A 15,154-nucleotide genomic window follows, 5' to 3' on the forward strand; every position below is an offset into this window, starting at 1 on the left:
CTTCACCTTCTTCTTAGCTGATAGTTCTTTTTGGTTAGGCCTCCTGCCGTTTTCTAAGTATTTACCCGTCAATTTTCTGGTTCGCTTCCTCCATTTTGTATCGACATTCTTCATGTACAAGTAGGTGAGAACCTTCCTAGCTCAACGCTCCTCCCCCACTTCTCTCAATCGCTTCTACAATTTCATCTTGCTGCTGGCTTCCCTGCCCTCAAATGATGTTCATCCCATATCACCTTGTACTCCCTGATTCGGTGTATTCCCGTGAGCTCCTAAAGCAAGATGACCTATTCCACGTTGCTTAATTTCTAAGCTTGCTTGAACTTCTGATCTGATGCACAAGAACGTCTGACCCGGAACCATGTCCCCTTTACATATTACTCTCGCAACATCGTACCTATTGTAATTCCACAGTGCCCCATTTTTCATCACTGCTGCATTCCTGTTACCTTTAGTCGTTACGTATATTTCGTGTTCCCTTATGTACTCGGTTCCATTGCTTATCCATACGCCCAGATATTTGTATTTATCTGTTATCTCTAGCGTGACCTCCTGTATTCTAAGCTCACTACCTTCATTATCATTAAAAATCATGACTGCTGATTTTTCCTTACTGAATCTGAAATCTAACCTATCTCCCTCATTACCACAGATGTCCATCAATCTTTGCAAATCTTCCTTGTTATCGGCCATTAGCACTATATCATCTGCGTACATCTATGCTGGTAATGGCTGTTCAATGAGTTTTTCTTGTTTGACAAAAGAGAGCTTAAAGCCAAGTCCACTGCCCTCTAATTTGGCCTGTAATCCTTGTAGGTACATCATGAATAACAAAGGTGACGACACCTCTACCTAAGCCCCCGTTTTACCTCTGGGGGCTTGGATAGCTGTTTTTCCCACTTTATAACTACCTTGTTACTTTTATGGATTTCCTTTAAAGGATTAGTGACTCCATCTTCCACACCTATAGTGTGTCCAGTATTCCCCAAAAGTCCTCTTGAACCGAACGCTGCAGAGCCAACTGCATGTAACGAGCACTGCAGAGCCATCTAGTGATCTCCGTTCAAACTAGAGTCGAGAGCACAGCTGCACCTCTTGTGAGCGCACCGAATATAGGCATATGGATACGGCGATGGGGGCACAAGCCTCGACCATGAGGAGCTTCGCACCCTCAAATGGCGCTCTAAAAGGTTTGTCTTCGATCTAACGCTGGGATCAGTAAATAGCGCTGGAAGATTCGATAAGGCGTTTATGAAAGCCGACGCGCTTCACAGTCGAGCAGGTAACCGACGGCCGACGTCTTGATCGCCTCGATCAGGGTGAAACTGGTGTGAGCGAAAGCTCACTGAACAAAGCGTTTTCATATGTGCCAGCTTGTGTTCTGCCTACTTGTCCAAACCCTGAACATGTTGAATAGAGATATAATAGACTACACGAGGCAGCGGCAAGCGAAGGGATGGCTTACATCACTAGACGAGGCATAATCATTCGATAGGTTAGAATATAAATACATTTTTTGCCACTCTGTTGGCATTTGGTTTTACTAGACAGTTCGTGTACGTTATCATGGAACTGTATGATGACATTAATAGTGACTTAACGATGAATAGTGAAACGGTAGCTTCTTTACCGGTAACGCGAGGCGTGCGACAGGGCTGTCCCCTTTCCCCCCTGTCGTTTGCGCTGACAGTTGAACCTTTCCTTGTCCAGGTAGAAAGACACCCGAGTGTCCTTGGGTTGCAGACCCCAGGAAGTGGCTCACTTATAGTAGCTGCCTATGCAGACGACATCACGATATATCACAGGGACGAGGACAGCCTCGCCACCGTCCTTAAAGTTTTCTCAACCTAAGCAGAGCTCTCCGGAGCGAAACTTTATTTGCATAAATGCAAGTCTTTGTGTCTCCATGTATCCCCGGTAACGTGTCTGCACAGAATCTCCGTGGTAGACAATGTAACTATCCTAGGAAGAAATTACAGGGCCACTGGCTTGTCCAACCAGAGTTGAAAGGAGGAGGTGAATACACTAAAACAGGCGATAACCAGGGCACTTGAATTTAGCTTTCCGTGCTACGTATGTCGATATCTACTCATGGGCGTACATACTGGGCGCCTGCGGTTTTTTACAAACTCTGTAGTCATACCGAACCAAATCGCGCGTAAAGTCAAGTCCCAAATAATTTTTTCTGGAATGGCAAAACGGCCCTCGTTAAATACGAGCAGTTGGGATTGCCTCGCGAGAAGGGCGGATGGGACATCCCTTCGGTGGTCGCCCTCGCGGACATGTATGCTTGAAGACGACCCTCAAGGTCTTGCAACTTCAGAAGGAACACCGCGCCAGGAAACTGGCAATGTATTTCTTGGGGGTGCAGGGTAGTTTGTTCCTGCCGACGCAACCCGCGGGGCCGAAGGCAATGAACCCGACGCCCCTCTACGGGCATGTAGTAGGATTTTACAAGCGTATAGCCGCGCTAAATCTGGACACCACCATCCTGGAGGTGTGTAACACGGAGTTCACTAAAGAGCTACTTGTAAACTCGGGCTGCGAGGTCAAAAACCCCGGTTTTCCGTGGGTGTTGTTGACGCCCAGTTGGCTGCCGTGCAGCATCCAGGAGGTCGTGTCGCGTTACAGGTGGGCTATCCTGCCCACGGCGAACCGAATGTACAAGTGGCACTACGTTCGGTCCGATCGTGCGTGCACTGCGGCATGGACGAGGACAACGAGCACGCTTTGTTAACCTGTCGAGTGGCCAAGACTTTTTGGTCCATCGTGGACAGGGCGTACCTCCCGTTGGGTGTAGAAAGATTTGTCAAAAGGGAACGATGTCCAAATGGCACGCTGGCACGTCTAGTGCTGACCGATGGCATGTACGTGTTGTGGGAAAACACGGGCTTGCCTGTGCATCAAGCAAATGCCCGTAAATATCAATGGGCTTTGCTGGTGCGGTTGTATAATATTGTAACGGGCCATTTGGAATAAAAATTCTTTTCACTGGAAGAGGAGGAGTTCATGAAACGATGGGTTCATGCCTTCATTAAAATCGCCAACAACCGGGTTGTCTTGGCGTGTTTGCCGATTCAGGGCCTAAGAACTACCTAAAAAAACACTGTTGTGCTGGGTGCCAGAACAATTGAGCGCAAACATGCGACACATTTATTGTGAATAGAATTGTCAAGTGCCATAATTTTGTGGAACCGAATTAGTATGTGTTTGTGGAACAAAATTTGTATGTAACCTGGTGAACAATAGAATTTCTTTTTCGCCTACTTCATCGTCCCTAACAGGGGACACTATGAAGGTGCGGAGTTGTCCAACACTGACGTCAGTTTCTTAACGGTGCCCTACCATCAACTTTTCTCTTTCTTTGAAGGTTCGGAACGTGCGACGCACCCTGCAAGAAGTCGTGATTTCCTCAGAAAGCGACAGCTACGTCGACCAAGTACGCATTTGTTCTTGATCACTTTCAGTAGAGGCCGAACTTCGGGCGCGCCTCCATTAAAGCGTGTTTATCGCACAATCTCTACCGTTGTCGCGCCCCTGTCGAGGCAGCACCATCCCGCAAATGCTATGGCCGCTAGAATGCGGAGTGTTAGGGAGCATTATAATCGCAGCGCGCTCTCACGCATGGACGGGCATGACACGAGGTATCTTTGTATTTCGCGACGTCTGTCTTAAGCAGTAAAACACTATAATAACTAACAGATTAGTTCGAAATAGTCTGATCGGAAGTTTTGCAAACCGATCTACAACTTTCTCACTGAAATTTTTGCCCAGCTTCGTTGCTTCAGAAGTCCATTAACGGAAGTATCCAAAGTAAGCTATAAACCAGAATCCAAAAATATAGTATGACTAGCTCCAGGCGAGAGTCGGCGACAGGCACTTGGTCGCGTCGTCATTGCATTGGCATATTTTGAAACTCTCGCAAAGGACAGCTGGAGCACTCTGCACATGCATATGTCCTAACAAGATGCCCGTCGACCCCTAAGCGCACTGCTTATTCACTGCTAGCAAGCACATGTCACTGAATACAATCTCCGCTTGCTCGAACCATATGCTCGAACAATACGACTTTTGCAGGTGATCTATCTGAGGAGTTCCTTGAAACCCGGAGAGATGGCGTTATCTGCCGCTGGTTTCTTCTCCTTGAAATTACCGACGCTCGTTTCGGTAAGAAATGTAGAGTCACTCTTAATTCTTTCAGTGTAGGCTATAAAGTCAGCGAGTCTTTAAGTACCAAGCATATTGTGCTACGTTCGAGAGTAAGGAAGCTTAAAAGTATATATTGAATACAAGTATAAAGAAACATAGGAGCTCCACAATTCGCCACTGACCGGGCCGCCCTCATCATGAAAGTACTTGAACTCTTGGATTTATTCCATTATGGAGTGTCTGTCAACCAAACTGAACTCGAAAATGAGCGGGCAGTTCTTTGACTTCAGTTGGTGTCGCTGACAAATAAAACAGAACAAAACAGAATGTAAAGTTCCCGCTTTTCGGCTTCTCTGGAACACCGTGAACTGTTCGTTATCTCTAGAAAGAGACATGTTTGACGATATCTAGTTTTTTGTTTTACTTTCGAGCATCCTCAAGGTCGCAAGGCAATAAAACTCGCTGGTCAGGGTATAGCACACCGCTCCGGGTTATGCTAGATTCGTTCTTACAACGCAATAAAAATGCAGCCCGTGAAGAAGCTAAAGAGAGCAAGTGACTGTTACAAAAAAGATACGGCCATAATTTGTGCAAAATTCGGTCATTCCAGCGACGCAGGTGGCACCATGCGGCCGTGCTCCGAAGCTGTCACATGGCGATAGTCTGCGCCGCACTTCAGTCTCTCAGCGCGTCTTCACGCTCTGCAACGCTGACGTGCACGCTCGCGACATCACCGTCTCGTCCTCCACTTCGACGCGCCATTGCGCCGCCTACAGTTGATGGAATGGTCGAATAGGTTGCGACTAAAAAAATCTGTGGAGGTTCGGCCTAGCGACGAGCCCGAAGCATGTTTGTTCGTGCAGGTGATAATAAATGTGCTAGATTGGGCCTAACATACCAAGAGGCGCTAGGCCTAGCTCGTTTCACTGGGCCACGGTGATAGAATTGACAGGTGTCCAAACGAGCGCAGCAGGTGTGTCCCCTAACTCGAGTTGCTCGAGGTCACCGCTAGGTTCGCGACGAGCATCTGGGCCGAAAGACGTGCGTCGCAAGGTTTCGCTGAGTTGTAAAGGCCGGCTACAATAACTATTTTCGTGGCATTAAAGTGTCCTCAGCTCGACCGACAAGATAATCAGATGGTGGCCCGGTTGGCACGTAAAATGGCAGAGGTTATAACTCTGACTTTGTATGTTGCTCTGTTGCCTGACAACATGAATTCTGACGCTGTCATCGCTTAATTTGCTCCTCTTGTCACATATAACGTTATAGTTATAGTTCACAAGTTGGCTCTATAGCAAAGCATTGTTAAACTTCCATATAAGAGATGTCCGAATGCCATGCGCCCGTATATCGTATGTTTCTGACACTGCAGTCTTGAACGAAAAAAAAAAAGATTGGCAGGAAATTTTAGGGATGCAGAAACCAAAGATACTGATGTGGGTGCCAGAACTTTTGCTATGATGGTTCAACCTTGTACTGCACTGGTTAAAATACAACCCCGTAATGTTCGAATTCAATTCATCATTCGGAAGAAATGCTTTCGAGTGAAGAAAGTGAAGTGTGCCCCCTAATATTTATGTTGACTTAGGCAAGTGACCGTTGTAGCCTCTCTTTTTAGGCACGTAGCTTCCCACCTCTTGAAATGATATGTAAAGGTGTACACAAGACGGCCTCTGTATATCTTCTTCTAACAAAAAGAAGAACAGCTTGCATATGTAAAGCTTCAATATCACATGTCTTTCCATTTGCAGCTTGCCGGAGCAGTGAACACGTACACAGTCATTCTCGTTCAGACAAGTGAGACTGTGAAGAAAGTCTGACAGAACTTGACAAATGAACGAACGATTTCTCGATATCACGTAGTTCTTAATCATGTATACAGGAGGACAACGATAAACTCCCACATGAGAGGAATGGGCTACCCTGCTGCGCTCAACGGACAAGGCCAAGCAGAAGATCGCCACTGACCTGGTCGCCCACGTGATGCCACTACATGACGTCATGAACGCGTAGCGCAATAGGGTCCTGCGGGGACCCATGACGTACCTTCCCGAATCTCTTGGTGGAAAAAACGCCAGGCCTGCGCGGAAGGCGCAGCACAGTCACAGCGAAAGATAGAAGAGCAGCCTTTCAGAGCCTTCTCTAAACACTGATTGGGTAATTGCTTCAAGCACACTTGCTTGATGGACATTACGGCATTAACAATAAAAATTTTAGGGTAGTAGACCGGCAATCGCTATGCTATTTTTTTGTCAATCTTCTGAGAAGCGTGGTATCTGGTAAACACTTGCAAGGAATTTTGCGCCATTCGTTCATGCAGTGGCTGACGACGATGATGAATTATGCCTGAAGTGGGTATGCGCTACAGCTAATAGGTGAACAAGAATAAGCTTTTGTAATGAGTTGGAGCGTTGGATGGCCCACTCGCTACGCTATTCGCACTGTGGGACAACTGGTTGTTTTTTCGCTGTTTTAAAACGCTTTATAATTCATATTAACGCGATTGCTTCCCCGACATCAAGCCTGCCCAAGGAAAGTTTGCCAAGTCCCAAGCACCGGCTTGGCTCAGTGGTAGAATAAAGTTTTACCTCCATAATTTATTTGCTGCTTCCTTGAAAGTTTGTTTCCTTCTGTTTTTTGAGCAAGCAATGCCATGTGCTTTGCTGAACGCTTTTTTTGCATTATATAGCGCTACCTGATCATGCATACAGAGCAGTGTTGACAGATGCCACGGAGCAAACAAGCAAACACTCATGATGAAAAAAAATTCAAAACAAGCGGAAGCAATAAGTTTTGTGTTTATTGACAATATTTTTGATTATGATTAAAAAATGTCATTAAAGTACGAAGGAGAGTTTCATAAATCGCGTAATTTTCTTGTCTTGTAGAGCCAAAAGATGCGCCACTATGAACGAAAGCACATAGTAATCTTTAACATCGTCTCAGGGCAGTCTCCCTTCGGTAGAACGCACGCTTAGATACACGGATGTACAAAATATTATCTTAAAAACCTGCAGATTAGCGACTGGGCCTATAGGCCGCCCGGGTGGTCGCGGTAAGGCTTAACCTTTCCGCCGCTTCTCGGGACTGCTGGATGGCACAAATTGGGTCTTCTAATTCTGAGCTAGCCAGAGCGTCGAGCTAACGCATTTCAAGGAGGTCCGGGTGATCGAAAAGCCGTGTAGCGTGTGGAAATTTCCAAAGAGTGTGTTTCATGTCTGCGCATTCGTGCTTACATGAGATACAGCCAGCGTCGGGGAATTGCCTGCGGTATGTATATGCGGTTGAGGTGCACTGGACTTCAGCTCTCGACTTACGGTATTTTTTCACTCCGCCAACGTATTTTTGAGTTCGACACCGAACCACAAGCGTGCACACGAGGACAGAATCAGGGGAGCCGGCTTCCCCTGTAGTCACTTCAAAAACGGGGAGGGGCAAAAAATCTGCCCCGTGCTTTGAATTAGCAAGACGGGGGGGGGGGGGGGGGGACGGGCACTGCTATTAACCTTGGCCCTCAAACAGGCCTATACACTCAGTTACATTGTATTATTGAGAAACACGCTATTAGTAAACAACAAACGTGTGCTGGTGAACGTGATGACTGATATACCTATAATTTATAGAAAAATGCAATTAAGCCCCTAAAACGCGACAAGCGACTGGAAAAATCCTACAAGCGACTGGGCGTAGAAGGAAGCCCAAATCCTGTTAATATAAGCGCAACTGGCAACCCTGATACAGAGAGATATTGCAGAAGGGAACGGTGTTGGTCTTCCAGTTTTTAGTCGCACGAGCGACGAGTGACACTCTTGAATTTCTTCCAAGCACTTTCATTCAATCAATATAGTTTTTTAAATGTTAAAAAATGCATTAAAAATCAAACAAGCGAAATCGATGATAATGGTCCAAGGTAAGCGTTTTAAGGGATACACATCATTAGAGAGAGCTAACCGACAATATTACCGAGGAAAGTTTACGGAATGTTGTTACAAAGTAATTATAGTGTAAATGTGAAGAAAGAAAAGTGGACGAAAGGATGACTTGCCACCAGCAGGATCCGAAGCGGCGACCTTCGAACAACGCGTCCGATCCGTACCTTTGAGGTACGACGGCGGTCAGCAGCGCCACCTGTAGCCATTAGGGCGGGTGCGGGAACGCTCTTTTTGCATTCTTCACGTAGTATAAGTGATCTTACGAGACGGCAGCTGATCAATAATCACCCGCACACGAACCCATAAAAAGCGCCTCACCAGGCCCTATAACAATCTAGTTAGGCACTATAGTAGTTATGTGTCTGATGAAGAGAATTATGCCACAAGGTTTCTTTCGATCGGTTCATCACGAGCCGACAAAACCAGCATTTTTAAGCGGCGTGAAACCAGGATGCGAGGATTTGTGCTCGAAACTCTTGCTGCTCGCCCCGCGTAGCCTTCGCAGGCCAAATCTCGTCCCCACACTCTCCGAGCAAGAGGTCACGTGCGCATGACGTGCCAGAGGCCCGAGAAAGCCCAAACCTGCAGCACACGAGCGGCATTGTTTTGTTGACCAGCGTTATTTTGTGGTCTGCTGTCTATTTCTGCGGGATGGATGCCTCAGTTCGCATTCGTTCGGAAACGCTTTAGACGCCGTGAATAGATGAGCATACCGAGTGCTGAAACGAGCAGAGCCAGGGGCTCCGGAAGTATATGGGAAGTGTGCGGGCAGAGGAAGGGATCATCGCAGCTGTTAGGGGGGGGGGGGCATGGAATCTAAACTGAGGTAGGTGGTCCCCACTGCCCCCCCCCCCCCCCCCCTGGTTCTAAAGCCCCTGCGCAGAGCCACTTTGTTTCCAAGGCTGGCGTCTTCTCGATGCGCTAACCGCAGGGGCACGAACGTATGAAAGACGCAGGCACACTATAGCCCCGCATCTTGTTGCAATTCACGGGATAAAAATGAAAGACGCACACATCACCTGTGTGTGTCTCATTATTTATCTCAAGTTTTATTCATATATTCAAGCAACAAATTACACAAAACTACACATGTGTAAAATAATTATCGCCTTGTCACGTGCTACTGGCGACATCAGAGCACAGTCGTCTACGCAGAGGACCGACATCACAGCATATACCATATGCTTAGGGCGATTTCGTTGTCTACGTCATTCCCTCATTCTCTGAGCGTGTGTCCACGAGAAGAAGGGCAAGCAGTGTTCGTCCTGAATTTCGACCCATTTCCGCGGCGTGTAGCGTTTCCAAATTTGGCACACATGATCACGAACGGCCCATGTATGCATCGCACTCGTCAGCTCAAAATCATCAAACCTGGTTAAGGACCCCTTTTTTAATTGGATACGCATCATATCTGAGCATAGGCCTATTCCAAATAAGGGCCACTTTGTTCTTACATTAACTGTAGACGAGTAACCGAATGAGTTCACTAATAGAGCAGGGCACATATCCACCCAGGCGCACGTATATTTCTGCAGATCTACCATGGTACTTTAAGTCTACCATGGCGTTTCTTAGAGAAAACGCAATGTGATGCGCACCGTATAAACAATTAATTTATTGAAGAAAAGCGCAATGTCACTGCGCATATATGACGGTATGTACATATATCATGTATCTAGTGAAGGTAACGTGTAAAATAAGTTGTGTGTAGGTATATGCTTGCTGCGACTAAAGGTGAAGTAGTGTTTTTCAGGCGGCTCGTATCGACACGATTACTCAACATCAGAACATTTGGTGAGACTGATTCCTGAAGTATTTACTTCTTTCAAAGGCGAGATCCCGAAGGAAGAAACGTTCTATATTTGTTGTGTTTTCAGACGAATATGCTGGTTATAACTTGACATTTTAGAGGCAATACATGCATGGAAACCGTGCAGTATGTATAATACTAGAGCGCGTCTTCTTTGTATCAAAGAAAATGATATTGATAAGTTAGAACTTTTGTAGCTTGTGACTAAAGAACGCAAACGTACTCAGCGAAGTCAAACACCAAAAGCTGGTTGAGGAACATAACTTTCGATAACTAGAACAACATAACGAAAGATCCACATGATGAAAGCTTGCAGACTAAAAAAAATGTACAGTAATTAACGCCAGCACTAAGGCTGAAAATATCAAACTAGCGCTTGGGCAGTTCAGGTAAGGTGATTTGCCCCCCCCCCCCCCCTCCCCAGCACACACACACATGAAAGATCCGTTTAAACACAGTTCAACGAACGGCTATATATACGCCGCCTACGTATCAGTATCACGCCATCTACGTTGCGGGTGAATGGAAACGTCGGTACGATCTTAACGAAATAGTCTGTATTATCACGTATAGGCGAGCCTTGAGGGGCGCACGTAACACGAAGCATTATGTTCGTTATCAGTGATCATCCACAGTAGTTTTAGTGTACAAAATGAACAAGGACCCAAAATGAACGACGCGGACACCATGCCCTTGTCTCCCGTCCACGGTCATTTTGGGCGACAAAAAAAAAGTGCACATGGATTACCAACCCGACCAAGCGTATGGGCCTTAGAAACGGTTGACGCTTAGAGCTTACTGGCTCAATGATTATTAAACCTTGCGCAACTATTCCTGGACCGAGATAGTGGCTAGTCGCTAGCGGGGCACCAAACACCAGTGCCAACAGAGAAGGGCGCCGCCACAACTCGGATCAAATCCGCCGACGAATCACAGTCGCGCGCGCGTATACTCTGTTGCCTCACTCCGAACAAAGAACTTGCCCGCACCTAACATCACACAACTTTGCCATCATCCCGACGAAACAGTACGCACAGGCATGCTTCCAACGTGAGCAAATGCTCACTTATCGTCGACCTGTCACGAAAAAAAAAGACTTGGTTAGCAGCGTTATTATTGCGCTGACGCAGTTAACAAAGCGCTGTCCGCGGGGACGTGCGAGCGGTACTTACCGCTTTACGTCGAGTGTACCACGGTAGCAATATGCACGTCTTCCCGCCAGCGTAGTGCATCTTCGCAATGAGCAGCACTGGCGAAACTTCAAGGACGAGCGCAGGCACATTTCAAACAACAATACACCGACAGCCACACTCGACCGATCGAGAAGCAACGCCCACCGCACGCACAACAAACGGGATAGTTATTTCGCCAGCGCATTGAGTCACGTGGTACATAGAGCTGTTTGTTCATCGTGGCTGCTCACCTAGCCAGTGTTGCCAGGTCAAATGAAGCAGCGCAGCCAAAAGCCAGAGACACTGTAGCCCAAAAGTCGTCAAGTACAACATGGTTATGGCCAAGAGTATACGGGGTTCACAGAAAGAAGGAGAAATCGACCCTGTGCGATTAGACCAGGTTAACACGATGCTAAAAGACCCTTTTGGCTATAGCAGTCCGGCTATTCGCTCATGTGCTGCCCTCGTTAGCCATGCCGGAAAGAAAGGGTCCCAGAAGCATGTTTATTCGACAGTGGACACTTGACCCACATTTCTGGACAATAAAAGGAGAGACCATGTTCTGAAATCCCTGCGATAAAGCAATCGCGTGGCTACGCTAAACCACTGGCACCTTCGTACCATCACAAAAAAAAGATTTTTGCTTGCTTTCCTCTCGTAGACACTGGCCCCTCACATATTTCTTTGAAATTTTATTTTTAGTAAATATTTATTGTGCCTACATTCACGATTTTGGCGTCCCAAAACGGTGTTCTGTCTGTCTATTCTCGGCGCATAAAACCCGATTTTTTAGTGTCCATAAATCCAGCCTATAGCCTATAGTTACAAAGAACAGAAGGGCAGAAAGTCGTGGCTGCGGCTGTGTGAAGCCTGCGCCAAATAAGCTTCGACCTCTGAAGTGTTCACCTGCGAACGGACATGTTAAGTGTGTTTTGGTAATAGCTTGAACTAAAAATAATGCTAACAGCGAACTGTAAAAGCGTCTGTTGTTTGACAAAATCAATGAAAACATGCATGTAAAAGTCAGATGTTTTAAACAAAGAAAATTAAACTGCTTTTCAAGGTGGCTGTTGGCAGCATATCTGGAAAGACGCAGCGGACATCGTGTGTGTGTGTGTGTGTGTGTGTGTGTGTGTGTGTGTGTGTGTGTGTGTGTGTGTGTGTGTGTGTGTGTGTCCGATGCGTTTGTGTGTCCGATGCGTGTGTGTGTGTGTGTGTGCTCCCATAGACTGCGGTGGATAAAATGTCAGGCATGCTCGGGTAAGCCTTAGCAAAGATCAACGGGAAACGTAAAATCCTAGTAAAAAGTTCCCAGGCCACGTTTCCATAGATATAGACGAGCTAGCAAACTAAGAACGTCTGACCCGCACCCCTTTCCCTACCTGTACAAACGACCTTTCAAATATAAAGAATAATAGTGTCGTCTTTCGTTGTGCTGGACTTGTCTTTCCATATACAATAAGGCGTAAACATTTCAGTTTACGCTGTATTCTTGCGGCATGTACGTAGGCCTCGTACCCGTGATGAGGACCCGGTCCTTTTAACCTTTTTCTTCTCTTTTATTTCGCTTCCTGGCGCGTTCAAAATGGCGGCGTTCCATACTGTACGGTTGCTCAAGTCACGTGATGTGCTCACGTGACGTTACGGACAGTTCGGGTTGTGCTGAGCATCAGTCGTACGTGAAACCTTCGCACGAAGCACAATCCACCTAGAGCAAGGCCGCGCTGTGTTCCAACTCGGGTTTAGACCGTTTACGTCTCGAGTACACGTTTTTTTGTTTATTTTAAACGGAATCGCCACACAGCGCGATCTACGCGACCAGCTTGTACCTTCGCAGCACACACCATGGCCTCCTAAATGGCAGGCGCGCAGCGCCGCCGCTCACTCGCCGTCTTGGAGGCCATGCGCACATGCATAGTCAAAACCAACACCGCGCGTTCGCCATCTTGGAGGCCATGCGCACGCGCATGGTCAAAGCCAGTTTAGCACCAGCTCATAAACGCGGGCGCATGGCGTGCATCTTGCTTCCTTTTTTGGTGAATAAAAATAGAAGATACAACGGAAAGCCTCCGTTGAACGGTGCCTCGCGTGCTCGACGTAATCAACGACCACGCTGGTGTCCTGACTCATCTTCGTGGACGTGAACCCTAATTTAGCTCGGAGTATAGCTGTCTTGTTCATGTCTCTTTACAGCGTGCGGCTGCGGTGATAAGATATGCAGACCGCGCACCATAAAGCTTCACACCCTCCACCCTGCGCGCTGCATATCGACTTCGAAGAATAAATTACGAGCACCGCACCGTGGTTATTCAAATCGATGCACTTCTCGCACGTCCAGCGCCTCGCTCTCGGCGAAAAACTGAAGGTCGTACTTGTGAGACCACGGCTGGCGCCCGTTGGCGTAAAACGCTTGCGCCGGCGTAAGAAGCATTCATAATTCCGCGCGAGTGTACGGTATCCACGGTAACGCAAGCAAACATCGTTAACAAGCAGTGTCAGCAGGGGTTATGCCTAGCAGTTCACGATCGTCGATGGCGAAAGCCTTCGAGAGAGCGTCAGTGATGATGTATCTCGAACTGTCAACAGCCACCAGATAACCGCGTACGAGCGGCCCTTTGAAAGCGTGAGTTGGTGCTTCACAAGAGGGGAAGCGCTGGGCACCATTGGTCAGGTCTCTCGCACTGTTCAGATACGATGTGTTGCGTAGTGTAGCCTAGAGGCAATATTGTGACCTAAGTGAGAGGAGGGGTCTAGATAATCTATGAAGTGATAACTACGTGTACAAGGGTCTTGAAAGGGATATATATGGTTCATTACAATGCAGAGAGAGAAGGAATGTAGGAAAGGTAGGGAGGTTAACTAGACTATGCGTCCAGTTTGCTACCCTACACATGGGGAGGGGGAGTAAAAGAGAGAGAGAAGGATAGGCACATGTCACATCACACACACAATGCCGAGTTTCACAGGTGGTCCCTCAATGAAGTTGCTGACAAGTATCTCAGGAGGGCTCGTGTGGCTTTCTGTGCTGATGTGCTGCGCGACCAGGCTCCTAAGATCTTTGCTTCATTAAATGGCCGGTCATTGAGTCTATTTAAGACACACTGGAGAGTCCGGCGATCTTCATCAAATTGGGCGCAGTGGCACAAGAGATGTTCAATAGTCTCTATACATTTGCAGCTTTCACACATGGATGAATCCGCCATGCCAATGCTATGGCTGAATGACTTAGTAAACGCTACCCCAGTCCACAGCTGGCACAGCATTGTAGCGTCACGTCGACAAATCTTGGATGGCAGTTGTTTCTGACGTAATGACTTAAGATTCTTAGGGTAATGATTGGAGTTAAGCGGAGAATTCCAGTGCGCAAGCGTGGTATATGCGCGATGTGACGAAGGCCTCTAGCTATGGTCGCATGCCTTCTAGTCTGCTACTGCCCTTAAAAAAACGCACAGATTTACGTATATGAAAAAAAAACTGCCATGGGTGTTGAACCAAGTGTAAGCTTCAATAGAAATTGCGAATATATAGCCATATTCACGTGAGTATTTAAAAAGAACCTGTTCGAATAATTAATGCACGGCATTTATGCAGTTAAGATGGCTAACCTCCTTATACCATCTTGCTGGGAAGCGCAGCCACTATTACACAGAACACACAACACAAGCGCTTAACTTCAACTAAACTCCTTATACCTCCGCGATTCAAGTGATAAGTAGAATTCATGAGATACCGATGCCACAATGCGTAACTGAAACAATCGTCTTGCGTGAATGTTCGCGCACTATGCGTTATTTAATACTAAGTTTACTGGTGATTCGCTGCGTTTATTTTACGCTGTAGAATTATGATGCGCCGTAGAGGAGCGTATTACGTCCCAACGTTGTCTAATATAATTGCTAGTGTTTTATTCATTACAGAACACTGGTGTGACCGCAATAGCTCGTGGTTTGCTTCACAGGCCTCCCTTGCTCACTCTCACTCTTCAAAAAGGAAAAAAGCAAGAGACTATTGTTTTGACAATATCGAAGTGGTCACTATGGCATCTTTCATGACACGTCACTTCAAGTGGTACGAAACGATTTGCAAGTCGTCGG

At 46.8% G+C, this 15,154-nt stretch overlaps 1 long non-coding RNA gene across 1 annotated transcript in view; it reads right to left on the reverse strand.

The window, feature by feature from the left end:
* The window catches only part of LOC142768531 (uncharacterized), a 33,210-nt gene extending 22,001 nt beyond the window's left edge, over window positions 1-11,209 (reverse strand). Inside the window, exon 1 of the long non-coding RNA XR_012885328.1 lies at window positions 11,061-11,209. This is a non-coding gene — a long non-coding RNA (uncharacterized LOC142768531). The remainder of the gene's footprint in view (window positions 1-11,060) is intronic.
* Window positions 11,210-15,154: the final 3,945 nt, after the last annotated feature.

Source organism: Rhipicephalus microplus, chromosome 8 (assembly GCF_043290135.1).
Source record: "Rhipicephalus microplus isolate Deutch F79 chromosome 8, USDA_Rmic, whole genome shotgun sequence".
Lineage (NCBI taxonomy): Eukaryota > Metazoa > Arthropoda > Arachnida > Ixodida > Ixodidae > Rhipicephalus > Rhipicephalus microplus.